General features: G+C 45.9%; 1 protein-coding gene across 10 annotated transcripts in view; it reads left to right on the top strand.

Annotated features, from left to right (window-relative positions):
• The window catches only part of khdrbs3 (KH RNA binding domain containing, signal transduction associated 3), a 206,595-nt gene that overhangs the window by 129,204 nt on the left and 50,144 nt on the right, over positions 1–27,247 (top strand). The gene's annotated exons all lie outside the window — the stretch shown is intronic.

Genomic DNA, 27,247 nt, shown 5'->3' with positions numbered 1-27,247 from the left:
TATCCTGGGTGATTTTGAATTCAAATTTCCAAAGTCACACTTTTTAGCTATGTGGAAATGATTCCACCACATTAGTAATGTTCCCTGAGTTGGGTTTTGGAGAGATGGAAGATGATACTGGCGATCTAGCTTCTGGTTGCCGTGGTAGCCGGGCTGTTTGTAAAAAAGTTAAGTTTCTGGCTACCGGTGACTGCAGAATGGGCTTAGTGAAATTAGTGTGTTTTTACCCAGAGTTGTGAATGTGGAATTCTCTGCCACAGAAGGCAGTGGAGGCCAATTCACTGGATATTTTCAAGAGAGAGTTAGATTTAGCTTTTAGGGCAAAAGGAATCAAGGGATATGGGGAAAACGACAGAACGGGGTACGGATTTTGGATGATTAGCCATGATCATATTGAATGGCGGTGCTGGCCCGAAGGGCTGAATGGCCTCCTCCTGCACCTATTTTCTATGTTTCTATGACCCCATTGGTTGGATTCTTTAGTTTAGAGATACAGCACGGAAACAGGCCCTTTGACCCACCGGATCCGTGCCAACGAGCAATCCCCACACATTAAAACTATCCGACACATACTGGGGACAATTTACACTTAAACCAATTATATAAACCCAAGCCAATTAACCTACAAACCTGTATGTCTTTGGAGTGTGGCAGAAAACTGAAGATCTCAGAGAAAACCCACACGGTAACGGGGAGAACATGCAAACTCGCTTCAGACAGCACCCGGAGTCGCGATCAAACCCGTGTCTCTGGCACTGCAAGCGTTGTAAGGCAGCAACTCTACCACTGTGCCACCTTCTGTAATGTTGGACATGGTTATTTCTTGGCATTTGTGTGGGCGCCTGTTACTTTCCATTTAACTGACTATGCCTGAATGATGTTATGGTCTTACTGCTTGCAAACATTGGCTATTTTATTTTATGTTTTAAAAAATTATAAAAGGAGTTGAATATATGGTCATCATCATTGAGCATGCCCACTCCTGATCTTAAGATGGCATAATCGTCATTGATTGCAATATAAGAATATACAAAATCGAAGAAGTAGAGTGCTCAGTCTCTCAACCCTGCACTGCCATTCAGCAAAGTCTTCTAATTTACCAATAATTTTCCTGCCTATTTCCTTATCTCTTGATTTCAAATTGTTGAAACAGCTGTAGGTAGGTGGTTCCAGCACATGAACTGAGGATCTCTGGCATTGTGATCTTGGGGTTAGGATGATTGACCACCAATGACCACACCTTTCTGCAAGGTTTAACTTTAGGTAAAGGAGAGGATTCCCTTTTACCAGAGCACACATTGCTGCTTTAATATCAAAAGCAATCACCTCAGTTCTGGAATTTTTGTCCATTTTTGAACCAAGCATGTAAAGAGGTTTGAAGATGCATCCTGGTAAAAGTCAAACTCAGATTTGTAGTTACTTATTGTAAATACAAATTAATAACACTGTCAGTTATACAGTTTCTCATTTTGGTAGTAATTAAATGGTAATTAGCTAGTTTGGATTTGACCAGTATTAGTTTGCATGATTCAGTTACTCTTGGCAAAGTTGTGGAAAAGTGCAGAGATGAAACAGAAGTAAAAAATGATCAATAATGGCAAAACACATTTTACCAGACTGAGATAGGTAGGTACAGTGCATTCAGAAAGTATTCAGACCCCTTCACTTTTCCATTTATTCTAAAATGGATTAAACGGATTTTGAAATTTGGTAAGGCTTCACCGCCGCCGTGCCCCATCGTCGCAAGCAAAGATCATAGGGCTCAGCTCTATGAGCTCCATGATCTTTGGTCGCGAGGCTTCACCGCTGCCGAAGCCTCACCGCTGTCGACGCCCCACTTCACGACTCTGGTGCCGACCTGGGTCGCGTGCCCCGTCGGCTGCTTCGTCCGACCCGGGCTTCTACCCGCAAGGCTCCGACCCGTGCGATCCGGGTGGCATCGAGACCGCGCGGCATCTCGATAAAGGCCTCTTGCTGCGTTCCCAGTTCCCAGTCGGGATGCCTTCTGACTGCGCAATACAATGTATTGTTGCATTTCCAACTTGGACTAGCCATTGAGTCAGCAATTAGCTTTCCTTAATAGTCACTGACTTTGCAAATTCTGGCAATCAGAAAATGTCCAACAATCAAAATAAGATAAAAGATTATTCGCTTATTTTTCTTTATTTTTTAAATAATTTGACCATAGATTTAAGATGAATTTTTAATTTAAAATTTTGGGAAGTGTTATTTACTGTATACTGTACTTAATTTAACTGAGTAGCTATGTAGCACAATATGGTCATCTTTGAAGTAGATGGATCATAATTTTCATCCTAACTGTTAAGAGTTGGATTTGAAATTCATTTGGCGTTTAAATACAATGGTAAAGGATACTTCTCCCTAATTATAGTAAACAAGCAAGGACCAGGTATCATGTTACAAGTAGGTGTAATATTAAATATTTTCAATATGACTTAAGTGTAAACAAGCAAGGAGTTGGTGTCATTTTACGGTATGATTATCACAAATTCGCTGTGTAAATTAAGAAGTGACAAGCAAGTAAAATGTGTTATTTTTATGGTACAATAAAAAAAATTACAGTATAAATTAAGGGTGAACAGGCAAGAAAACTGTGTCATTTCAAGACAATTATCAAAAAATGTCTGCATATAGGGGGTGCTGCCCCCTTTTAACCCCGCCTGGGACGTTGCACCTTGGAACCATATCAGGGGGCAATGCCCTCTGGACCCCCATCTCTCTTCCTCTTTTTTCATTTTTTTCCTGTCTCATGCCTGTCTCATGCTCTGTTAGATTGGATGGGGAGCGTCAATGCACAGCTATTTTCAGGTCCCTACAGAGATGTTCGATCGGGTTGAAGTCAGGGCTCTGGCTGGGGCACTTTCGAGGACATTCACAGACTTGTCACTAAGCCACTCCTGCGTTTTCTTGGCTGTGTGCTTAGGGTCGTTGTCGTGTTGGAAGGTGAACCCCCTACCCAGTCTGAGGTCCAGAACGCTCTGGAGCAGGTTTTCATCAAGGATCTCTCTGTACTTTACTCCATTCATCTTTCCCTCGATCCTGACTAGTCTCCCAGTTCCTGCCGCTGAAAAACATCCCCACAGCATGGTGCTGGCACCACCATGCTTCACCGTAGGTATGGTATTGGCCAAGTGATGAACGGTGCCTGGTTTCCTCCAGACGTGACGCCTGGCATTCAGGCCAAAGAGTTCATCAGACCAGAGTACCAGAGAAAACAACTCTTTTGGCAAACTCCAAACGGGCTGTCATGTGCCTATTACTGGGGAGTGGCTTCCGTCGGGCACTCTACCATAAAGGCCTGATTGGTGTAGGGCCGCAGATTGGTGTAGGGCCGCAGATATAGTTGTCCTTCCGGAAGGTTCTCCCATCTCCACAGAGGAACTCTGGAGCTCTGTCAGAGTGAGCATCGGGTTCTTGGTCACCTCCCTAACCAAGGCCCTTCTCCCACGATTGCTCAGTTTAGTTGGGCGGCCAGCTCTATGAAGAGTCCAGGTGGTTCCAAAGTTCTTCCATTTAAGAATGACGGAGGCCACTGTGCTCTTCAGGACCTGCAATGCTGCAGAAATTGTTTAATACCTTTCCCCAGATCTGTGCCTCGTCACAATCCTGTCTCGGAGGTCTACAAACAATTCCTTCGGCTTCATGGCTTGGTTTTTGCTCTGACATGCAGTGTCATCTGTGGGACCTTATATAGACAGGTGTGTGCCTTTCCAAATCATGTCCAATTAATTAAATTTACCACTGGTGAACTCCAATCAAGTTGTAGAAACATCTCAAGGATAATCAATGGAAACAGGATGAACCTAAGCTCAATTTGAGTGCCATTGCAAAGGGTCTGAATACTTATGTAAATATGGTACAGGTGCACAACCTTTTATTCGAAAGCCTTGGGACCAGACACTTCTCGGATTTCGGAATTTTTCGGATTTCCGAATGGAAGATTTTTAGCGTAGATTAGGTAGGTAGCGCGGGCGGCTTGAAAAGTCTGGAGCGGCTGCCTCCTCCCCGAAGACCGGGGAATCATTGTAAATCATTGCTTAAATGTTAGTCAGTTAGTTTGGAGGAATTTTATGTGGTGGGGGGGGTGAAGGGGGAAACTTTATTTCTTAGTCCCCTACCTGGTCGGAGAGGCGGGGAGCGGGCAATGCCTTACCGGGTCGCCGTGCAGTAAGCTCCGGAGCGCTGTGGCCGCCGACTCCCAACATCGCGGAGCTGGGGACTGCGGGCGTCCGGCCGTGGGCGGCGCCGGTTGGAGCTCCGACCCCGGCAACTCTACCCCTGGCTGCGCGGCGCTCCAAATCCAGCGCCGCCCGCGGCCGGACGCCCGCAGCCCCAGCTCCGCGATGTTGGGAGTCGGCAGCGTCGCAGCGCTGGGATACCAGCAGGGAGCAGGCAATGCCTTACCGGGTCGCCGTGCGGTAAGCTCCGGAGCGCTGTGGCCGCCGACACACAACATCGCGGAGCTGGGGCTGTGGGCGTCAAAAAAAAACTTTGTAAAATATTGTGTGGCGATAAAAAAAAAGAATTTAATCCATTTTAAAATAAGGCTGTAACATAACAAAATGTTGAAAAAGTGAATGGGTCTGAATACTTTCTGTATGTACTGTATATGAATAGAGTGAATATATCAACCTGATGGTAATTTACTGACAGAGAAATGGGGTCGAAGCAAGAGAGTGTTAGTAGGAGTTCAGAGCAAATATATACCCATGCGGATGAGGGTTTGGACTCCAAAAATGTAGAGCTTTACAGGACGAGGAAGAAACAGGTAGGATTTTACACAGAGGGTGGTTTGTGCCCTGAACATGCTGCCAGGGGTGGTGGTGGAGGCAGATACAATTGTGGCATTGAAGAGACTTTTGGGCAGGCATATGGATATGCAGGGAATGGAGGGATATGGATAATGTGCAGGCAGATAAGAGTGAGTCTTGGCATCATGTTTGGCACATTGTGGGCCGAAGTGCCTGTTCCTGTATTGTACTCTTTGACATTCTAAATAGGTTTGTCAAAAACTAAGAGCTTGAACAAGTATAAAAAGTGCAAGAGTAAAAGTTAAAATGAAATGACTATGTACAAGAGAATGATTGGAAACAAATATGGCCCAGTAAGGTCAAGGAAATCATAGATATGTATTAATGATATTAAGGGATGACAAAAGAAAGGAATATAACCTTTTCAGTTGATATGACTCATTGTGAACCACATTGTGGGAAACCAGAGGGGAACTTGCGGGAGCCCTGATTAAAATTTCCGAGTCACCCTTAAATACAGGAGAGGTGGCAGACGTTGTGCCCCTTTTCACGAAGGGCTGCAGGGAAAATGCTGGGAACTATAGTTGGAATCTGTAGTTGGAAAGTTACTAGAGAGTAATCTGAGGGATAGGTTATACAGGCATTTGGACAGGCAAGGGCTGATTAGGGATAGTCAGCATGGCTTTGTACGTGGGAGATCATGTCTCGCAAATCTGATCCATTTTTTTGAAGATGTGACCAAAAAGTTGATGAGGGCAGAGCTGTAGATGTTGTATACATGGATTTCACTAGGGTATTTGACAAGGTTCCATGTGGTAGGCTGCTCTGGAAGGTTAGATTGCATGGGATCCAAGGAGAGATAGCTGAGTGGATAGCAAATTGGCTCCATGGAAAGAAACAGAGGGTGATGGTGGAAGGTTGCTTCTCGGACTGGAGGCTAGTGACTAGTGGTGTGCCTCAAGGTTTCGGTGCTGGGCCCTTTACTGTTTGTTATCTACATCAATGATTTGGATGAGAACATAGAGGGCAAGATTAGCAAGTTTGCTGATGATATAAAAGTGGGTGGTTTTGCAGATAATGAAGATGGTTGTGAAAGATTACAGCAGGATCTGGATCGTTTGGCCAGGTGGGCTGGGAATGTTGATGGAATTTAATACAGAGAAGTGTGAGCTGGTGTATTTTGGGATGTCTAACAATGGCAAGACCTACACAGTGAATAGTAGACCTCTGGGGAGAGTTGTAAAGTAGAGGGATCTAGGAGTGCAGGTGCATGGTTCCTTGAAGATCAAGTCGCAGGTATCGAGTCGTGGTCAAAATGGCTTTTGGCACTTTGGCCTTCATCAGTCAGTGTATTGAGCATAGAAGTTGGGAGGGCATGTTGCAGTTGTCTAAGATGTTGGTGAGACCGCATTTAGAATATTGTGTTCAGGTCTGGGCACCATGCTATAGAAAATAAATTGTCAAGCTTGAAAGGGTTCAGAAAAGATTTACGAGGATGTTGCCAGGACTAGAGGGTGTGAGCTATAAGGAGAGGTTGAGTAGGCTGGGTCTCTATTCCTTGGAGCGCAGGAGGATGAGAGGTGATCTTATGGAGGTGTATTAAATCATGAGAGGAATAGATCAGATACATGCACAGAGTATCTTGCCCAGAGTAGGGGTATCGAGGACCAGAGGACATAGGTTCAAGGTGAAGGGGAAAAGATTTAATAGGAATCTGAGGGGTAACTTTTTCACACAAAGGATGGTGGGTGTATGGAACAAGCTGCCAGATGAGATAGTTGAGGCTGGGACCATCCCAACATTTAACAAACAGTTAGACAGGTACATGGATAGGACTGGTTTGGAGGTATATTGACCAAGTGCAGGCAGGTGGGACTAGTGTAGCTGGGACATGTTGGCCAGTATGGGCAAGTTGGGCCGAAGAGCCTGTTTCCACACTGTATCACTCTATGACTCAATATAGAACTGACCTGCCTGGTTCCGGCAAACCAACAAAGGTACAATACATTAGAGAAATCACTGCCAAGAATTTAGCAATTTCATTCTTGTTTTCTTTGATCACAGTTGTATTCTGTAGCTGTAAATTGAGCATTGCTGCTCAGAAATTTAATGGAATTGGTTAATTACATCAACATTGGTCGATGATGTAAAATGCTATTACTTAACCCAAATAGCTCGAAGTGAAGAATCAGCTACGATGTCGGGAAAAGTGTTGAGGTTCAGAGCATTAAGGATACAGGGGCTTCCTGGATTACAGATCACTGATTTGGGTAACCTGATTTGAGGCAAGTCCTCCCATTTTTCAAGCTAGTACTAATAAAATTTCATGGTATTCATTAATGAATAGATATAATGCATGTTCCATTAGTTTAATTATGGGCATTCGGGTGATTATTCAATTAAATGAAGGATTTGTGGGAAGTGTTGACCTTTTAATCTCTTTTAAAAACCTGCTACTGAAAGTTGAGTGTAGACAAAAATGCTGGAGAAACTCAGTGGGTGAAACAGCATCTATGGAGCGAAGGAATAGGTGACGTTTCAGGTCGAGAACCTTCTTCAGACTGATGTGGGGGGGGCGAGAAGAAGAAAGGAAGAGGCGGAGACAGTGGGCTGTGGGAGAGCTGGGAAGGGGAAGGGAAGGAGGGAGAAAGCAAGGACTACCTGAAATTGGAAAAATCAATGTTCATACCGCTGGGGTGTAAACTATCCAAGCGAAATATAAGGTGCTGCTCCTCCAATCTGCTCCTCCAATTCACTCTGGCCATGGAGGAGGCCCAGGACAGAAAGGTCGGATTCTGAATGGGAAGGGGAGTTGAAGTGCTGAGCCACCGGGAGATCAGGTTGGTTAATGCGAACTGTGCGGAGGTGTTGGGCGAAGCGATCGCCAAGCCTGCGCTTGGCCTCACCGCAGTTGACACCTAGAGCAGCGGATGCAATAGATGAGGTTGGAGGAGGTGCAGGTGAACCTCTGTCTCACCTGGAAAGTACCAGGGGCAGGGGACACCCTACCAGCCGTAACATACAACAGACAGTCCTCTGACATTTTCGCCACCTCCAACGTGATCCCACCACTGGCCACATCTTCCCATCCCCTCCCCTTTCGGTTTTCTGCAGAGACCGCTCCCTCCGTAATTCCCTGGTCAATTTGTAACTTCCCACCCAAACCACCCCCTCCCCTGGTACTTTCCCTTGCAACCGCAGGAAATGCTACATTTGTCGCTTTACCTCCCCCCTCGACTCCATCCAAGGACGCAAGCAGTCTTTCAGGTGAGGCAGAGTTCACCTGCATCTCCACCAACCTCATCTATTGCTTAGTCTAGTTTGTTTGTAAATTTAGGATTTACACGCTGAGATAACAAAAGATCCATTTAAGCCAAGTCCTATTGGCAATTAAACATATTTATTTATGAATGCATGATGCATTAAAGTAGTTCAAGTCACAATTTCAATTTTCAATAATGTTACTTGAATACATCAACAAAATGTTATAGATTATAGCTTTGTTTTCATCCTTTTATGTGCAATTTGCAGTGTTGATAATATCACTAAGAAGTACCTAGCATGAAACTTTCCTAATTGTTCTGCAGGGCAAAGGTGGAATTGAGGATTGTACATATTGTATGAAAATACAATGCACTTGGGAGATGTACAACATAAATTGAATTTACCAGTGCCATCTGCTTAATAGCATAGTGCTGAATTCTGAGATATTTATAATCACCCATTCATGGTATTAACAGATGCTGTAAAGATTTAGCAGACTAAGGACGGGAGGTTTATTTTGTATTTTAAATATGATGACAGAATACAGAGGTATCTGAGGTCTTATTTTCACTGGTGCATGGCCAGCAATTTACAGTGTAATTCAATTAATTTGTCTCAAAAACTTAAAAATAATATTGTATTCTTAATATCTTATCAATTCCATTCAAACTATTCCACCAACAAGCAATAGATAAGTATAGGGCAGTCGCTTGTTCAATTTATTATTTTATTGAAATTGGAAGCCTACTTTGTGAATTCGATTTGATGGCTCATTTACAAATGAAAGTAGTTGATAATTCTTGGCGGTAAATGAAGATTCGTGCAGTTGATTTGTATTTTCCAATCTTTTTCATCACATGAAGTAAAACTAATAAAAGGTTTAAAACATTTTTGGTTCATTTGCATATTTGACACTCCAAAATACAAATAAATGGGAGTACAACTGGGAAAAGCTGTTTATTTTAATGATTTCATTTAATAATTTGAGCAAGTTAGATTGTTATTCTATTAGACATCCTTTTAAGGATTGTAGATTAAATGACTGATTTCTATGAGGGAGATTGTGTAAACAATACTGCAGAACAGCTTCAGTCAAATCTAATGAAGACTTATCAATAGCCAGATGAGACAAGTATGAAAAAGGTGTGACTTTTAAGAGCTGAAAGATTGTAATAAAAATTATGACGAATAAAAAGTGACAGATGTGACCAAAGTTTTACAGTGTGTGTGGTCTTGAGTTGAGAGTGATTTTGAGTCATTTGGGATGTGGGAGAAAACATAGAGGTACTGGATACGATTCTATGAAAACAGGCTTGATTAATATTGATTTTTCTTATACAACGTATTCTTTAGAATCAGATAATCTTTCCAGAGTTAATATTAGAACAACTAGAATTGGCATCAGCAACTAGAATTAGCATTGGAATGAGGGAAGACAAAAAATTAGTAGATTTCTGTTATTGACATTGAGACCAGTTGGATAAACTTAAAAGTGAGCAACATTAATGTTCACTTAATTCTCACTTTAAATATGCCATAATAGGTCAAGAGTCAAGAGTGTTTTATTGTCATATGTCCCAGATAGGACAATTACATTTTTGCATGCTTGGCTATAGGGAGTAAGCTGTTCCTGAACCTGGATGGTACAGTTTTCAGGCTCCTGGTGGCTATGGTGAAAAGAGTATGTGGCCAAGATGGTGTGGGTCTTTGATGATGTTGGCTGCTTTTCGAGACAGCAGGGGGGGGGGGGTGGGGGGGAAGGGGGCGGGGGGAGGAAGGGGGCGGGGGGTGTAAGTAACCCAGTGGGGGAGGGGGTGGGGGGTGTGAATAGCCCGGGGAGGGGAGGGGGCGGGGGTTGTGAGTAAACCGGGGGAGGGGAGGGGGCGGGAGGTATGAATAACCTGAGGGGGAGGCGGGAGGGGGCTGGGGGTGTGGCACTCGGCAGCTTGAGAGCCCATTGTGATTGGTGCACTATGAGTGGCATTGTGATATCATCATTGGAAGTTCCTGGAAAAAAGGCTGTGAGTGAGGTGGTTTTTGGCTTTTTTTTAAACTTTAATCATAAATAACTTGTGAAATATAGGATGATGTACCAGGGACTCCAGGAGTCCAGCCAAGAATGAGGCGAAAACAATGAGTTGTGTGAACGAAAAGGGTGTTTATTGCTGCACTGTGCTGCTTCCAACATCACCCCATGACCGGGCATGACCCGACCCGGGTCGAACCCCATAACCCAATGCCTCCCACTCTGACGCTCAACTCCTCCCTCCTGAGCCGAGGGTTCGCTACCCATGGCTCGCCACCAGTTACCGCCACATGACCCCCCCCCCCCCAGAACCGGAGGCACTGAAATGAACGGGACGCCGAACAAGGCGGCCTGACCGCGTAAACACGTCCGTCCGAATAGAGTCTTTACCTGCCCGGAAGAACATACAGAAACCCGCGTCAGCGGGTGTCCGCGACGAGGAGGCTGGGCCACCCGAACCGGCTCGCTCAAGTCCAAATGAGCCGGCTTAAGGCGCACCACAGACACAGTCTCTTGCCGGCACCCCATGTCCAGTACAAATGTTGCTGTCCCGTGCCGCAGCACACGAAAGGGACCTTCATAAGACCGTTGCAAGGGCAACCGGTGGGCGTCGCGGCGCAAAAAGACGAATGGGCAGTCCACCAGCGCCGGTGGCACATGGAAAGGGGCTATGCCATGCCAAGGTTGGGACGAGAGACAAGCGCAGCAGCACGGAGGACGGATGTTCCCGGGACCCATCAGCATCCGGGATGAACTCTCCTGGAACGGTGAGCGGAGCGCTATACACCAACTTCACCGAGGATGATGCCAAATCCTCCTTAAGCTGGCATGTCCTCGTATGACAGCTGCGCCGCCGCCAAGGCGGAGTAGGCTATCCCGACGGCCGGGTTGTGCACGGCTGCGATCTCCGTGCAGGACAAGGCGTCCGCCACCAGGTCGCATTTACCGGCGATGTGCCGGACGTAGGTGGTGCATTCCGATATGGCTGTCAGCTGGCGCTGCGGGCGGATCACGGATCCAAAACCTTGGCGAACGTGAATGTGATGGGCTTATGGTCCGTGAAGGCCACAAAGCGCCGGCCCTCCAAGAAGTACCGGAAATGCCGCACCGCGAGATGTAAGCCGAGCAACTCCCGGTCAAAGGCACTGTGGCGACACTCCGCTGGGTTCAGCTGTCAGCTGAAGAAGGTGAGAGGCCACCATTGACCGTCGAAGCACTGCTCCAGGACCCCGCCGACTGCGGAGTCCGAGGCATCCATGGTAAGAGCTGTGGGGGCGTCTGTTCGTGGGTGCACAAGCATGACCGCCCGAGCCAGGGCATCCTTAGCCCCTTCGAACGCTGCCTAAGCAACGGCTCAATGGACCACACGCCGCTTGCTGGACGGCAGTTAGAACAGTGGCCGCATGATCTTAACCGCCGCCGGAACGAGCCGGTAATAGAATGTCACCATGCCTACAAACTCCTGAAGTCCTCGCACCGTCGAAGGCCGTGGGAACCGGCATATGGCCTCAACCCCGTCGGGCAGAGGCACTGCTCCGTGCCGGGTCAACCGGTGCCCTAGAAAGTCAATGGCCCGGAGGACGAACTGGCACTTACTGAGGTTGACCACCAGGCCATGCTTGCTAAGGCACTGGCACAACAAACGATGATGGGCACAGTGTTCCTGCTGCATGCGACTCGCCACCAGGATGTTGTCTAAGGAGATAAAGGTGAAATCCAACCCCCGATTCACGGTGTCTATGAGGCGCTGGAAAGCCTGCGCGGCGTTCTTGAGGCCGAATGGCATCCGCAGGAATTCAAACAACCCAAAAGGGGTGAACATCGCAGCTTTGGGGACATCCTCCGATCGCCCGGGGATTTGGTGGTACTAAGTCGATCTTTGAAAAATACTTTGCCCCGGCCAGATGGGCTGTGAAGTCCTGAATGTGGGGAATCGGGTACCGGTCAGCAATCGTAGCTTCATTATGGCGGCAATTGTCCCCATAAGGCCGCCAGCCCCCAGAAGCCTTCGGCACCATGTACAGCGGGGAGGCCCATGAACTGTAGGAGCGCTGGACGATGCCCATGGCATCCAAGTTGTGAAATTCTGCCTTTGCAATTTGAAGCTTGTCGGGGGCAACCCTGCAGACGAGGAGCGGTGGGCCGAGGTGAGAATGTGGTAATCGACCCCGTGCTTCGGGCTGGCCGAGCCGAACTCCGGTGTAACAATGTCCGGATACTAGGCCAGAACCTGGGCGTAGACGTTGTCCACCGTTGCCACTGGATTGCTGTTCGACGGGGCAGGCGCAGTAGGGCGATGGCAAAAGGCCAGGTGAAATGGCACGCGCCCAACATAATGGGGATAGTACGGACGCCGCAGGTGCGGATGGGACTCTCGTTCGCCACGGTCAAGAGTGGTATCCGCTTGTCCGCACCGGAAGGAGGCAAAACACTAACTTCTGCTCCAGTGTCCACCAGGAACCTACATCCCGAGCGCCGGTCCTAGGCGTATAAGTGATGGATTTCTCCGGCCACCGCGGTGCCTACCGGCGGCCGGCTCTGGAGTTTCCTGGGAACGCACACGGTTGGCGGCATTGGCGGGCTACAGCCCCCCAGCATTGGTGGTAAAAGGACCACATCCTTCTCTCCTGTGCCACCTGTCTGGTCTGTGGCTCTTGTGGGCACCACATCTCTCTTTCCTGTGCCACTTGTCTGGTATGTGGCTCTTGTGGACACCACATCCTTCTCTCCTGTGCCACTTGTCTGGTCTGTGGCTCTTGTGGGCGTGGGCCTCTTGTGGGCATGGTCCTTGGTCGCTGGGCTTCCAGGGTGCTGAATCAATGCAGTCCAGCGATTCCAATGCACCCAGCTGCTGCTGGTCGGACAGCCACAGCTCATCAGAGCGCATGCTGCTAGTCTAAGCGGGTCTTCGAAACTCTCCCCTGCGAGTTGCCGGCGGATGTCGCATGGCAACTGCTGCAGGTAAATAGAATATTCAAATAGAAGGTGGTCGCCTATGACCATGAGCATCTCGCTCATGAAGGCCGAGGGCTTCCGGTCGCCGAGCCCGCCCATGTTGAGGACTCGTGCCGCGTGCTCCATGCGGTTCGGCCCGTGGATCCGGAGCAGCAGCTCCTTGAGGCCTGCGTACTTATCCGGCGCAGGCGGGATATCCAGGTACGGCACAACCTGACCGGCCGTTTCCTGGTCGAGAGCCCCTATCACCTAATGGTACCGGGTCTCGTCGATCGTTACACCGCGAACATGGAACTTGGATTCCACATGACGAAACCAAACCCCAGGTTGTGAGGTCCTAAAGGTAAGCAGCTTCTGGCCTTCCGCGTTGAGCTCGGCCTCGTAGGCGGCCACGGCGGGTTGAGCGCTGTACATTTTAACGTGAACTTTGTCCAGGATTCCACTCCTGGTCGACGGGGTCACCAGTGTAGCGGGGACTGCAGGAGTCCAGCCAAGAATGAGGCGAAAATGAGTTGTGTGAACGAAAAGGGTGTTTATTACTGCACTGTGCTGCTTCCAACTCCGCCCCATGACCGGGCGTGACCCGACCTTAAATACCCCGGGTTGGACCCCATGACCCAGCGCTCAACTCCTCCCTCCCTCCTCCCTCCTGAGCCGAAGGTTCGCTACCCATGGCTAGCCACCAGGTACCGCCACAATGAAATCTTAAGTGAACCTGATTAGGTTAGGCTCTCGGCTCGGCACTAGGCTCTCGGGTTTCCGCTCTGCTCTCGGATCTCCGCTTGGCACGGCCGGCCGCCTTATTCATGCGCACTGCCATGGCCAGCACATCATCGGCCGTGGTTGTGCGCATGTGCGGCCCTGCACATGCGCACTGCCACGGCAACTGGTCGGCTTCGGCCTCTTTCTCCCTCCCTTTGCATTGTGGGAGTTCTGGCCGCCATTTCTGTCCGGTCGCGACCGCTGAAAAACAACGCAGAATCACTCCCTGGAGCTGGAGTAACTCCCTGGAGTAACTCTTGCTTCTTGGTTTCCTGGTCCTCCAAAAATATTCGAAATGGAATTTAAACTGGTGGACCCTCCACTACCGAACTCCAAATTCTGAAAAATAACAGCCTATTGCATTTTATTTGTTTATTTGTGTATATATATGGTCTATAGTATATAGACACATTGAACTTTTATCTCCTGTTCTGTATTATGTTTACTACATGACTAAAAGAGCAGCCCCGCCTGCCCCCACGGTGATATCACACTGGCCAATGTACTGAACACCTTCTTTGCCCGGTTCGAAACTGGCAACACCACCAGGAGTGGAATACCCCGGCCATGGCGGAGGGACAGGCCTTGACACTGAGCACTCAGGAGGTACAGCGCGCTCTGTGTAGGATCAATCCACGCAAGGCTGCAGGCCCGGATGGAGTCCAGGGAAGGGTACTAAAAACCTGTGCGGACCAACTGGCGGGAGTTTTTACGGACATTTTCAACCTCTCACTTCTGAGGTCTGAGGTCCCCACCTGCTTTAAAAGGGCATCAATTATACCGGTGCCCAAGAAGAGTAAGGTGACATGCCTCAATGACTATCGACCAGTGGCACTAACGCCGGTGGTGATGAAGTGCTTTGAGAGGTTGATCATGGAGCAAATCAACTCCTACATCGACAAAAACCTGGACCCACTGCAGTTCGCGTACCGCCACAACAGATCAACGGTGGATGCGATCTCGCTGGCCCTCAACTCCGCACTGGACCACTTGGACAACAAAAACTCATATGTCAGGCTGTTATTCATTGATTACAGCTCGGCATTTAACACAATCATCCCCTCCAAACTGGTTACCAAACTCGCAGAACTGGGTCTCTGCGCATCCCTCTGCAACTGGATCCTTGACTTCCTCGTCCACAGACCACAGTCTGTTCGTATTGGTGGAAATGTGTCAGCCTCAATAACAACCAGCACGGGAGCACCTCAAGGCTGCGTGCTCAGCCCCCTGCTGTACTCACTCTATACCCATGACTGCGTAGCGAACCACAGTGCGAACTCCATCATCAAGTTCGCTGACGACACCACTATTGTGGGGCGTATCACTGATGGGGATGAGTCAGAGTACAGAAGAGAGATCGAGCAACTGTCCATATGGTGCCAGCGCAATAACCTGGCCCTCAACACCAGCAAAACCAAGGAACTGATTGTGGACTTTGGAAGGAGTAGGAGGAGGACCCACAGCCCCATTTATATCAACGGGTCGATGGTTGAAAGGGTCAAGAGCTTCAAATTCCTGGGCGTGCACATCTCTGAAGATCTTTCCTGGTCCGAGAACACTAATGCAATCATCAAAAAAGCACATCAGCGCCTCTACTTCCTGAGAAGATTACGGAGAGTCGGATTGTCAAGGAAGACTCTCTCTAACTTCTACAGGTGCACAGTCGAGAGCATGCTGACCGGTTGCATCGTGGCTTGGTTCGGCAATTTGAGCGCCCTGGAAAGGAAAAGACTACAAAAAGTAGTAAACACTGCCCAGTCCATCATCGGCTCTGACCTTCCTTCCATCGAGGGGATTTATCGCAGTCGCTGCCTCAAAAAGGCTGGCAGTATCATCAAAGACCCACACCATCCTGGCCACACACTCATCTCCCTGCTACCTTCAGGTAGAAGGTACAGGAGCCTGAAGACTGCAACAACCAGGTTCAGGAATAGTTACTTCCCCTCAGCCATCAGGCTATTAAACCTGGCTCGGACAAAACTCTGATTATTACCAACCACTTTCTGTTATTTGCACTATCAGTTTATTTATTCATGTGTGTATATATTTATATCATGGTATATGGACACATTTATCTGTTTTGTAGTAAATGCCTACTATTTTCTGTGTGCTTAAGCAAAGCAAGAATTTCATTGTCCTATACAGGGACACATGACAATAAACTCACTTGAACTCACTTGAACTTGAACTTGAACTTGAATCTTCAATCTGTCTATCTCTGGCAACGGTCCCCAAGTGCCTGAAAACAGCCACCATAGTGCCGGTGCCGAAAAAGTCCAAAGTCACCAACCTGAACGACTACCGCCCGGTTGCCCTAACTCCAATCCCAATGAAGTGCTTCGAAAGGCTGGTCCTCTCCCATATCAAATCCAGCATCCCTGCCTCACTGGACTCTCATCAATTTGCATACAGGGCAAATAGATCAACAGAGGATGCCATCTCTCTGGCTCTTCACACTGTCCTGACTCACCTGGACAGACAGGGCACGTACGTGAGGATGCTCTTCGTTGACTATAGCTCTGCATTCAATACGGTCATCCCCACCAAGCTCCCCACCAAACTCCACCAGCTAGGCCTCAGCTCGCCGATATGCGATTGGATCCTGAACCTTCTGACGGAGCGACCGCAGGCAGTGAGACTGGGCCCGCACCTGTCCTCCACTATCACCCTGAGCACCGGCACACCACAGGGCTGTGTACTAAGCCCCATGCTCTACTCCCTCTTCACTCACGATTGTGTTCCTGCATTCGACACCAACACCATCGTGAAGTTTGCAGACGACACAACAGTGATTGGGCTGATCACCAATGGTGATGAAACAAAATACAGGGCGGAGGTGCAGAACCTGGCGGACTGGTGCACACGTAACAACTTGTCACTAAACACCTCCAAGACCAAGGAGCTGATTATTGACTTCAGGAGGTCCCATAATGGAGAATACGCCCCAATCTCCATTTACAGGGAAAGTGTGGAGAGAGTGTCCAGCTTTAAGTTTCTGGGCACTCACATTTCAGAGGACCTCACATGGTCCACCAACACCGCTGTGCTGGTCAAGAAGGCACAGCAATGACTGTTCTTCCTGAGGACATTAAAAAAGACTGGTCTGCCCCAACAGCTCCTAACAACGTTCTACCGCTGCACCACAGAGAGCATATTAACGTATGGCATCTCTGTGTGGTATCTCAGCTGTACGGAGGCGGAGAGGAGAGCTCTTCAGCGCGTCGTCCACAGAGCGCAGAGGATCATTGGGACACAGCTACCAGCCTTGGAAGGCATCTACCACACACGGTGCCTCAGGAAGGCCATCAGCATCCATAAAGACTCATCACACCCCTGTAACGGACTGTTCGAACTACTTCCCTCCGGCAGACGTTACAAGGCCTTCTACGCCCGAACCTCCAGACTCAGAAACAGCTTTATTCCAAGAGCTATAGTGGCTCTGAACCGGCCCTGCTGAGTGCCCCCCACCCCCCCCCCGGACTGTCTCCCTTGGATGGTCACGACACACAGCTTATTTATTTATTTTACTTTTTCATCGGTTGGAGCTGCATACTAAATCTCGTTGCACTGACGTGCAATGACAATAAAAGAAATTATTATTATTATTATTATTATTATTATTATTATTATTATTATTATTATTATTTTCTGTTGTGCTGCAGCAAGTAAGAATTTCATTGCCCTATCTGGGACACATGACAATAAAACTCTCTTGACTCTTGACTTGGACTTAAGCAAAAAAGGGTCCTTGTGAGGAAAAAAAAGCTACCTTAAATTTAGTTGCGTCTGGTTGGTACCTATGGTAGGGTGAAGACTATTCCATGCTTTAATTGTGCGGGGGAACTCCATGGAGCAGCCAACATCTCTGGATAGAAGAAATTGGGTGACGTTTCGGGTAGAAACCCTTCTTTACCTTTCCTCTGGTTTTAGTGTTTTTAGTTTAATTTAAAGATACAGCGTGGAAACAGGCCCTTCGGCCGACCGAGTCCACGCCAACCACCCGTACTCTAGTTCTATCCCACACATCAGCAACGTAAGTCAAGAGTCAAGAGTGTTTTATTCTCTCACGTCCCAGTTAGAACAATGAAATCCTTACTTGCAGCAGCACAACAGAATATGTAAACATAGTACTGTGTAAACAATGTTATAAACGAGAAAACAATACTCCATACAGACAGCACCCATATTCAGGATTAATTCCGGGGCTGGCAATTTTAGGCAGCAACTTTATGGCCAATGTACTGCCCCAATAGCCTTGAACTGAATTAAAACATACAGTAGCTGTAAAGGTGGACATAGCGTCACTTAAAGATTTAAGACTGAAAATGGATAGTTTCTTTTTTTTTAGTAACCAAAGTTATCAACGTATAATTTTTTGTGTTGGAAAATAAAATATAGTGGCACAGCTGGTTGACTTGCTGCCTCACATGCCAGAGATCTGTGTTCGATCCTGTTCTCGGGCACTGTCTGTGTTGAATTTGCACATTCTCCCTCCAAGCATGTGCATTTCCTCCCACATCCCAAAGACGCATTGGCTTTGTAGGTTAACTTGTCTCTGTAAAATTGCCCCTAATGTGCAGGGAGTGGGTGAGGAAAGTGGGATAACAGAACTTGTGTGAATGGGTAGACAAAGATGCTGGAGAAACTCAGCAGGTGAGGCAGCATCTATGGAGCGAAGGAAATAGGCAACGTTTCGGGTCTAGACCATTCTTCAGACTGATGTGAGGGTGCAAGGGGGGGGCGGGAAGAAGAAAGGAAGAGGCGGAGAGCTGGGAAGCGGAGGAGAAAGTAGGGACTACCTGAAATTGGAGGTCAATGTTCATACCGCTGGGGTGTAAACTGCCCAATAGGCGACATTTCGGGTCGAGACCCTTCTTCAGACTGATGTCGGGAGGGGTTGGGGGCGGGAAAAAGAAATGAAGAGGCGGAGACAGTAGGCTGTGGGAGAGCTGGGAATGGGAGGGGAGAGAGGGAGAAAACAAGGACTACCTGAAATTGGAGAAGCCAATGTTCATACCTCTGGGGTGTAAACTACCCAAGCAAAATATGAGGTGCTGTTCCTCCAATTTGCGGTGGGCCTCACTCTGGCCATGGAGGAGGCCCAGGACAGAAAGGTCGGATTCGGAATGGGAGGGGGAGTTGAAGTGCTGAGCCACTGGGAGATCAGGTTGGCTATTGCGAACTGCGTGGAGGTGTTGTGCGAAGCGATCGCCAAGCCTGTGCTTGGTCTCACCGAGGTTGATCATACGCTGAATAACCATATTTTTGTTTGAAAGTGGAAAGATATAATAGAAATTGCATTCATTGCAACGTGTAAAAAGAGATGAGATACTGTATTGTAATTTTGCTGCATGTCATTGTGGTATATATCATATCCTGATTGGTGAATATGTTTAGTTTGCGACTTTATTTGAAGCAGAATCGCACACGTCATGCAAGCCGTCTTAAATGACCACCTAAACTGTAATTTGGCAACCTAAAGAGCTGCCGAGGTTGCCCGGCTGGCAACAGGGAAAAAAAGTTAAGCGAGAGCCCTGATATAGTCTAAGGCCAACTATTGCCTTTGCATTAGTAGTAGGGGTAAATGGCAATATACATCCAGGAGCACCTGAATGATTATGCAGCATCATGCCAGCATGTTTGATTGTTTGGTAAACTGTATGATGAATTGCGAAATGTATGTATATTATTATATATTTTTATGTTATGGAATCAAAATCAAGAATTATAAATTCACATTTCAAAAATAGTTTCACAATTCAGTAGTACTGATTTTCAGTATTCCATAATGATATTTGAGAATACATGAGGTTGCATGCAAAACACTGCTTTTCAAAAATTCAGTTTCTGTGTAGTACGTTCCATTGCATATGTGAGAAATACCGATTTCCCCAACAAAATATTGATTTTTAGCCAACAAAATACGGAAATGCTCGGTAAAACTTGGCAACTCTGCAATTATTAATCTTGACTCCACCAAAATTATTTCTGAAATATTGGTCATAAATTTGGTGCAAAAATGCTCCAAAATAAGGCTCAAAGTGCCAAAGAGATCACCTAAAACTCCGGCCGCGAGGGGCTTCACGCTCGTGATGTGCGCTATGCGCACATTACTTCACATAAAATTTTTGTAATCCTGTTATGCCACCCCCCTTTTTGGGGTGGTGTGTGGGGCGTGGGGGGGGGTGTGTGGGGAGGAGGGGGAAGTGGGTGTGGGGAGGAGAGGGAAGGGGGGGGTGTGGGGAGTGGGGTGAGACTGCACTCAGCGGCCACCGGCCGCAGCACCACACAGCGACTTTCCCGACACCACACAGCGACTTTCCCGACACCACACAGCGACTTTCCCGACACCACACAGCGACTTTCCCAACTCCACACAGTGGCTTACCCGACTCCACACAGCGACTTTCCCGACTCCACATGGCGACTTTCCCGACACCACACAGCGACTTTCCCGACACCACATAGTGACTTTCCCGAATCTACACAGCGACTTTCTCGACCCCACACAGCGACTTTCCCAACTCCACACAGTGGCTTACCCGACTCCACACAGCGACTTTCCCGACTCCACATGGCGACTTTCCCGACACCACACAGCGACTTTCCCAACTCCACTTTTGCAAACTCAAACAGCACTCATGGACTTAACTCCACTTCTGGGGCTTTATTCTCCAGCGGGTGCCGGAAGGGGCGTTACCTTCATGGTGACTGACGGGCGAGAAGACCAATCTGTTGATCTCACAATTTTTTAAACCTTCATAACTTTTGTACTCTTCCACCGATCGGAACAAAACTTGGTGCGCTTGGAGGAGAGGAGAACGGTGTGTAAGGTGGTGAAAAATCCTAGCGATAAAGGATACTGTTTTTGCGCAGATTTAAAAACAAAAAGCAAAACGGAAGTGGTCAAGATGAGTGTTTTAGTAATAGTACTGGACTAAGTGGGACCCTTTGGGTCCCAGTCACACGGGTGCCCTTGTCCCGCCCAACGTAACCCATTCCCCAGCACAATATTCCACCACTCACTTGTTCCTCCAACGCAACCCGTTGCCCCAAAGCAATGTTCCACCACTGTGGGGGAGGGGTGGTGTGGGGGAGGGGGCTGTGAGGTGGGGTCTGGGGCAGGGGGGAGTGGGGGAGGGGGCTGGTATGGGGGAGGGGGCTGGTGTGGGTGAGGGGGAACCTTCAAAACCTTCATAACTTTTGTACTATTTCACCGATCGGAACAAAACTTATTTGATTTGCAGCAGAGGAGAATGGTGAATAAGATGGCGAAAATCGTATATGGAGGATCGTTTTTGCGCTAATGAAATTACAACGCAGACAGGAAATGGTCAATATGAGAGTTTTAGTAAGATAGATAGATAGACAGACGGACAGACGGACAGACGGACAGACGGACAGACAGACAGACAGACAGACAGACAGACAGACAGGATATACTAATTCTGCATTCCTTGGAGCAGAAGAGGGGACAGGATTTGGGTATATAAAATTGCACAAAACTCTTTTGTCAGAAATGAATAAAACAAGAGGATATAGATTTAGGATAATGGTTAAGAGATTTAGAGGGGATCTGAGGAGGGCCTTTTTCACCCAGTGGTGTGTTCCTGGAATGTGCTGCCAGAGAGAGTGGTGGAAGCAGTGTAGCTGAGAGCATTTAAAAGTGTCTTAAACAAGCACCTAAATTGCCTTGGTGGAGAAATCTATAGGCTATATATGCTGGAAGATAGGATTAATATGAATGGATGCCCACTGGTCGGCATGCATCTGGTGAGCCTAATGGCCTATTTTCATTAGAATGATTCTGACCTTGAGGTTGTTTTTCAGCAGTGTATTGGTGACAAGAAAGGAATGTCAATATATTTCCTTGCTAAGATAGTGTGTAACTTGAAGGAGCTGATGGTGCATATGGTGCTATCAGCTGCTGCTGTTCTTATCTGGTGGAGTTTTGGAGGGGCTAGAAAAAGAAAACACCTGAATTGCATCTTGTGGATGGCATATTCAGCTGGTGATTTTGGAAGTTGATAAGCAAGTCATTCACTTGTCTCTTACCGACTGTTATAGTCACAATATGTTTGAGACTATGCAGGGTTATAGGTGTACCTAGAATTTGGAAAGAACAATGGTGCTAAATATTTCCAAATACAAAATATGGCATTTGGGCTGATGACTATATGAATTTTTTTTAATGTATTACATTATGCTTAAGCCGCAAGAAAATAAATCTAAAAAAATTGTCATGACAAGTACAAGTACTTTTACTGTTTTTGATCTTCAGCAAAATATACTGGCCAGGATTTTGCAATTGTAATGACAGTAAAAAAGACAGAATTGGACATATTACATTGTAAAACTGGCCAACTTCTGGAGTAAGTACATGCACAGATAAATGCAAAATTACAGAAGTAATTCCTGCTTCTCCACTGTTTCCACTGTTAGGAACAGACTCCATGAATTGATGAGAACATGAGATAAAATAAAGCTCTGAATATTTCAAACTAAGTGCAGAATGACAAATGAGATGACAAAGACAAAAGAAAGATAAGTTTTAAAACATGTTTCATGTCTCCAACAGCAGCTTGAATTTGTGACATTTCGTTGTTAATTCTGTACATTCTATGTAAAACCGAGTATTTGCAATATGGTAAATTTTTCTTTGTTGTGAGTATGATTGATGGACAATAATTCTCTCGTGAAGCATTTCTTGAAATCACAGTGAGAATAAAAGCAAGGTGCTATTTTAATAAACTACAAGATCTAACATGAATTGACCAGCAACGTATGACAGTTCAGAATTATTTCCCTGAGCCGTTCACTTTCATCTAATATACTATTGGAGCTCTTTTAAACTGTTAAAAGGACAGGAGAAGTGATGTCATTTTAAGTGTAATAAGCACATTGGATTTTACTTTTATAACAAACGGATAGATTCATTCCAAAAATGTTTTGAATTGTACGCATGACTTGAACTATAGGCATCCTGTATCAGTATTTAGGAACACGAGGCTAATATTTAGATTGATCTGGTTGTGTAAATTATAAGATCACCGATACCCATGGGGAGAGAGCAATACGCAGTGATAATTTTCGGGTTATTTTGGGTATTTTCTTTTCAAAATTAGCTGTTTCACAAAGGTATACAAATGTATAAGATTGAGTAGTGGATGTTACTGCAACAGGAGAAATTAAAAGGGAAATAGAAGAAAAAGGAAATGGTTTACAGTTGTGTTCACGGTAAAATATATATGACTAGAAAATAGCTCGCAATGGCACTACATTTCTCTGCAATGTCCAAAAACTAAAGAAATTTGGGCGTTCTATCACAAACTCCGTTTTTTTTTTGGTACCAAGTTATTCCAGTAGGCTGTGGGCCGAGGAGCTTTATTCCCGTGTTTCGTGACCCAAGTCACAGAACTACATGAAATGTTCACATATTGTCTAAACATATATAAATCACCCCTGAAACTCGTCATGAACAAGACTTGCACATTTTTATTAAATTAGAGAAAAAACAGAAACATTTTGGGTATTTTTCATCCAATCAAAGCACGTCTAACATTGAGTTGTATGCCAGTTGGCGCTTTGCTTCAGGTTAGCACACAACATGGCTGAGAGGACTTCACTGATGCCTGTTTTACTGGAGATTCCGATTAAGGTTCTTTCTAGTTCTGTGGAATACATGTCATGGAAACTTGCAGCAGGGTAATTGAATTTAGTGAGAAAAGCATTAAGAAGTCTGAAAAATGTGCAGCTAAGTGGATAGAAGTGGAAGAAAGTCTTGAAAGCAAAGTCCTTGCTGAGATGCTACAACACAAAGTTGTGAAACCAGTGAAACTTTGTGAATCAACTCAAACTGAAAGGTAAGATCTAAAGTCTGAATTTATGAAAATTAATCTGTATGGACTTTAATTTGATTGCACCCTTTTATAATGTGAAAAAATGAGATTTGGAGGCTGTACATTCACTCATTCATTCACTCACTCACTCACTCACTCATTCATTCATTCACTCATTCATTCACACATTCACTCATTCATTCGCTCACTCACTCATTCATTCCTTCATTCACTCATTCATTCATTCACTCACTCACTCACTCACTCACTCACTCACTCACTCACTCACTCACTCACTCACTCACTCACTCACTCACTCACTCACTCACTCATTCATTCACTCATTCCTTCACTCATTCCTTCACTCACTCATTCATTCATGAAGTTGAGGGCCTAAACTATGTGTATCCATAACACAAGGTAAATTAATCATTTTCACTAATGCCAGCTTGTTGTAGTGTAATAAGTCTTTAACATCTAATCTCGGAGCTGCCTGCGATAACTTACCGGGAAAAAGTGCTCCGATCGCGGGGCCTATGTACTTAACATAGTGAAGCCGCGGTCTCAATTAAGAAGCGGCCAATTCGCGAACGCGGAGCCGAGGATCATCTCCGCGGGCGGTGGGGGGGTGGGGGGGGGGGGAGGAAGGCTGTACATAGTGGCTGTACATAGTGCCGTCCGTAGCGGCAGTTTCCAGGCCCCGACCACGGGAGAAAAACGGAGGAATATTCATTGCACTTTATAGGCTGCCATTGGAGTGAGAAATGGTCAGAAATGGCTGATGTTTATGTAGAAATGAATTGGTGTATGTGAACTTAAACTTGAACTAATTTATCTATGGTGGTAACAGTGTTATTCTCATTAACATTAAGAAGAGGTTGAAATGTTATGAATTGAAGTCCATGCAGACTTAATGACTATGAGATGTTTTTTTGCAGACTCTGCCTGACCCTTATACTTAATTATATATGATTACAGTCATATTTACAAGTCATATATATATGTATAATAATATATAGTTTAAATGGACTGCAACACGGAAATAGGCTGCCCATGGTGAAATATGGGTATTGGCCACTAGATGGCGCTTACTTTCCCGATCTCATTTTCTAATTAGTTTAATTAATTAATGTGCAACGTTTGGTAATGACGAGTAATGACATCCTTCTCAATTATATTTCATCTAAATCTGTGGAAAATATCATGTAGTTCGGTGACTTGGGTCACGAAAACTGATTTCTAGACACATTTTTGATGCTCGGCCTACAGGTGGTTGAAACATATTGGGACTCAGCAATATATACATGCCAATTCTGGAATTTTCATTTTCATTGGAGTGACCTGTGCCATCTGCAGATTTTGTTTGCAGAAGCAGGTTGTCATAATCCTTGAGGCCTATTTCCGCACGGCTTAAAAAGGACCAATTCTCGCAAGATAGCCACAAAAAACTGGAGTAACTCAGCGGGACAGGCAGCATCTCTGGAGAGAATGGGTGACATTTTGGGTCGAGACCCTTCTTCTGATATCCCATCATTCAATTCGCTCATCCTGCCATAGGATCCCCTTCTAATTATTTAATACCTTTTTTGGGCCATATCTCTAATACCTTTCCCACCCATAAAGAGGACGTAGGATGCGGAAAAGCAAATAGAGAGTAACATGAGGCTGTTCATTTTGATATGAATAAAGGCAGAACAAGATAGACAGGTGTCAAGAAAGGAAGGTGTATAGAGAGGTGATGGGTACTAGGTTTCCCCAGGTGACAATCACCCAACTTGTATAAACAAGCGTTTAAAGAGTCATATAGACAATTAAAAGAGTGTTTAATTGTCATATGTACCAAATCGGAACATTGAAATTCTTGTGTGCAGCAGCTTTGTAAACACCGTACTAAAAAAAAATAATAAACAATATAGTGCAAAACAAAGCATACCTCGAGGTCCTTAGCGAAACCAAGACAGTTCGGAGTTTATTTGGAATTTGAAGTTTTCTATAACCTGATGGGGAGCAGCTGAGTTCACCAGCTGGGCAGCATTCACCAATTTATCTAGTTTCCTACATTCCTGTGCGCTCGAGTTGCCGAACCAGAGTTGATGTAACCAGTCAATATGCTCTCGACAGTACACCTGTAGATGTTCAAGAGCATATATGTTGTAATACTGAACCTCCTCAATCATCTAAGGAGGTAGAAGCATTGATGCACTTTCTTTATGATTGCATTACGGGCAGCACGGTGGCGCAGAGAACTGCTGTCTTACAGTGTCAGAGAATTGGGTTTGATACTGACTACGGGTGCTGTCTTTACGGAATTTGTACGTTCTCCCCGTGACCTGCATGGCCTTTCTCGGGTATCTCCGGTTTCCTCCCACACGCCAAAGACATACAGGTTTGTAGGTAAATTGGCTTGGCAAAATTGTAAATTGTCCCTAGTGTGTGTAGAATAGTGACCAGCAGGGATCGCTGGTCGGCTTGGACCCGGTGAGCCGAAGGGCCTATTTCTGCACTGTATCTCTAAACTAAACTAGATGAAACTAAAAGCATCAATCTGCTGGGTCCAGGGCAGATCTCGTTTTGGAAACCAGTGGGATGGACTTTCCAGATGGTGTGAGTCTGTAGGCATCTTCTGTTGCGGGGGTACTTAGTACGCAGCAGTATGTGAATGGTTGAGTTAAATACCCTGGCTTAGCTACTTGGTTGACCTGTATTTTAATTTAAATATGGCCGCCAGGTGGCCGCATTTCCAACTTGTAAATTGTTCAATTATGAACAGTTCTCAGGAACAGAACCCTGTCGTAACCTGGGGAGAATCGATAATGATATGTCCTTTTGCCATACTGGCACACAATAATGTGACAAAGGGGGTCAAATTTCGAAATTTCTTCAAAAAAGGTTAACAAGTACATTATTGGGTTCATGACTAACATAGTATCAACATAAACTATGGAAAAAGATAGCATATTGATGGCAAGTTTCCAAAAATGGCATCAGACTACACAAATACATTTTGTGTAACAGTTGTCGCGTAGTGTCCACCAGTGATATGGTTGGCACAGTAAGTGCACGTATTTCTTATTCCTTTCTATATTTATGAATATCACATGGAACAATAAAATTGCAAACACCAATTCCACTTCATTCACCTGATCATGTAGTAGAATACTGCATCCTTCTGAGTGGACACCGCAACACGCGTTACACGATCATACACACAAACATACATTGCGGTGGACCCGCAAAGGTTTGGTGTCCCAGAAAATGAACTTCACATTATTAGAGAAAACCAAATTATATCCATAGATTAAAAAAACGGTACATTACCTTATGGATTTGAGCTATATCGATGGCTGATGATTCGTTGGAAGGTTTGATTTAGGATTTTTAAGAAGATAAATGTCTCCGTAACTGTCGTTGTGAAGCTTCCGGAGGTTGACACGAAGAAATAAAGCTAGCGACTTGGTCCATCCGAAAGGTAAACAAGAGACAGTGTGTTGTCAAATTGAAGATTTGCTCAGTTTCTTAGTTTTGATGACCAATTCATGCCCCAAAAAACATTTTTTATTGATTTTAAAAAGTTGGAAAATATATCATAAACGGTCGTTGTGTTTTTGACAACACAATGTTTTAGATAT

Source organism: Amblyraja radiata, chromosome 4, assembly GCF_010909765.2.
Source record: "Amblyraja radiata isolate CabotCenter1 chromosome 4, sAmbRad1.1.pri, whole genome shotgun sequence".
Taxonomy (NCBI): domain Eukaryota; kingdom Metazoa; phylum Chordata; class Chondrichthyes; order Rajiformes; family Rajidae; genus Amblyraja; species Amblyraja radiata.
This window is presented reverse-complemented; position numbering and strand designations above follow the sequence as displayed.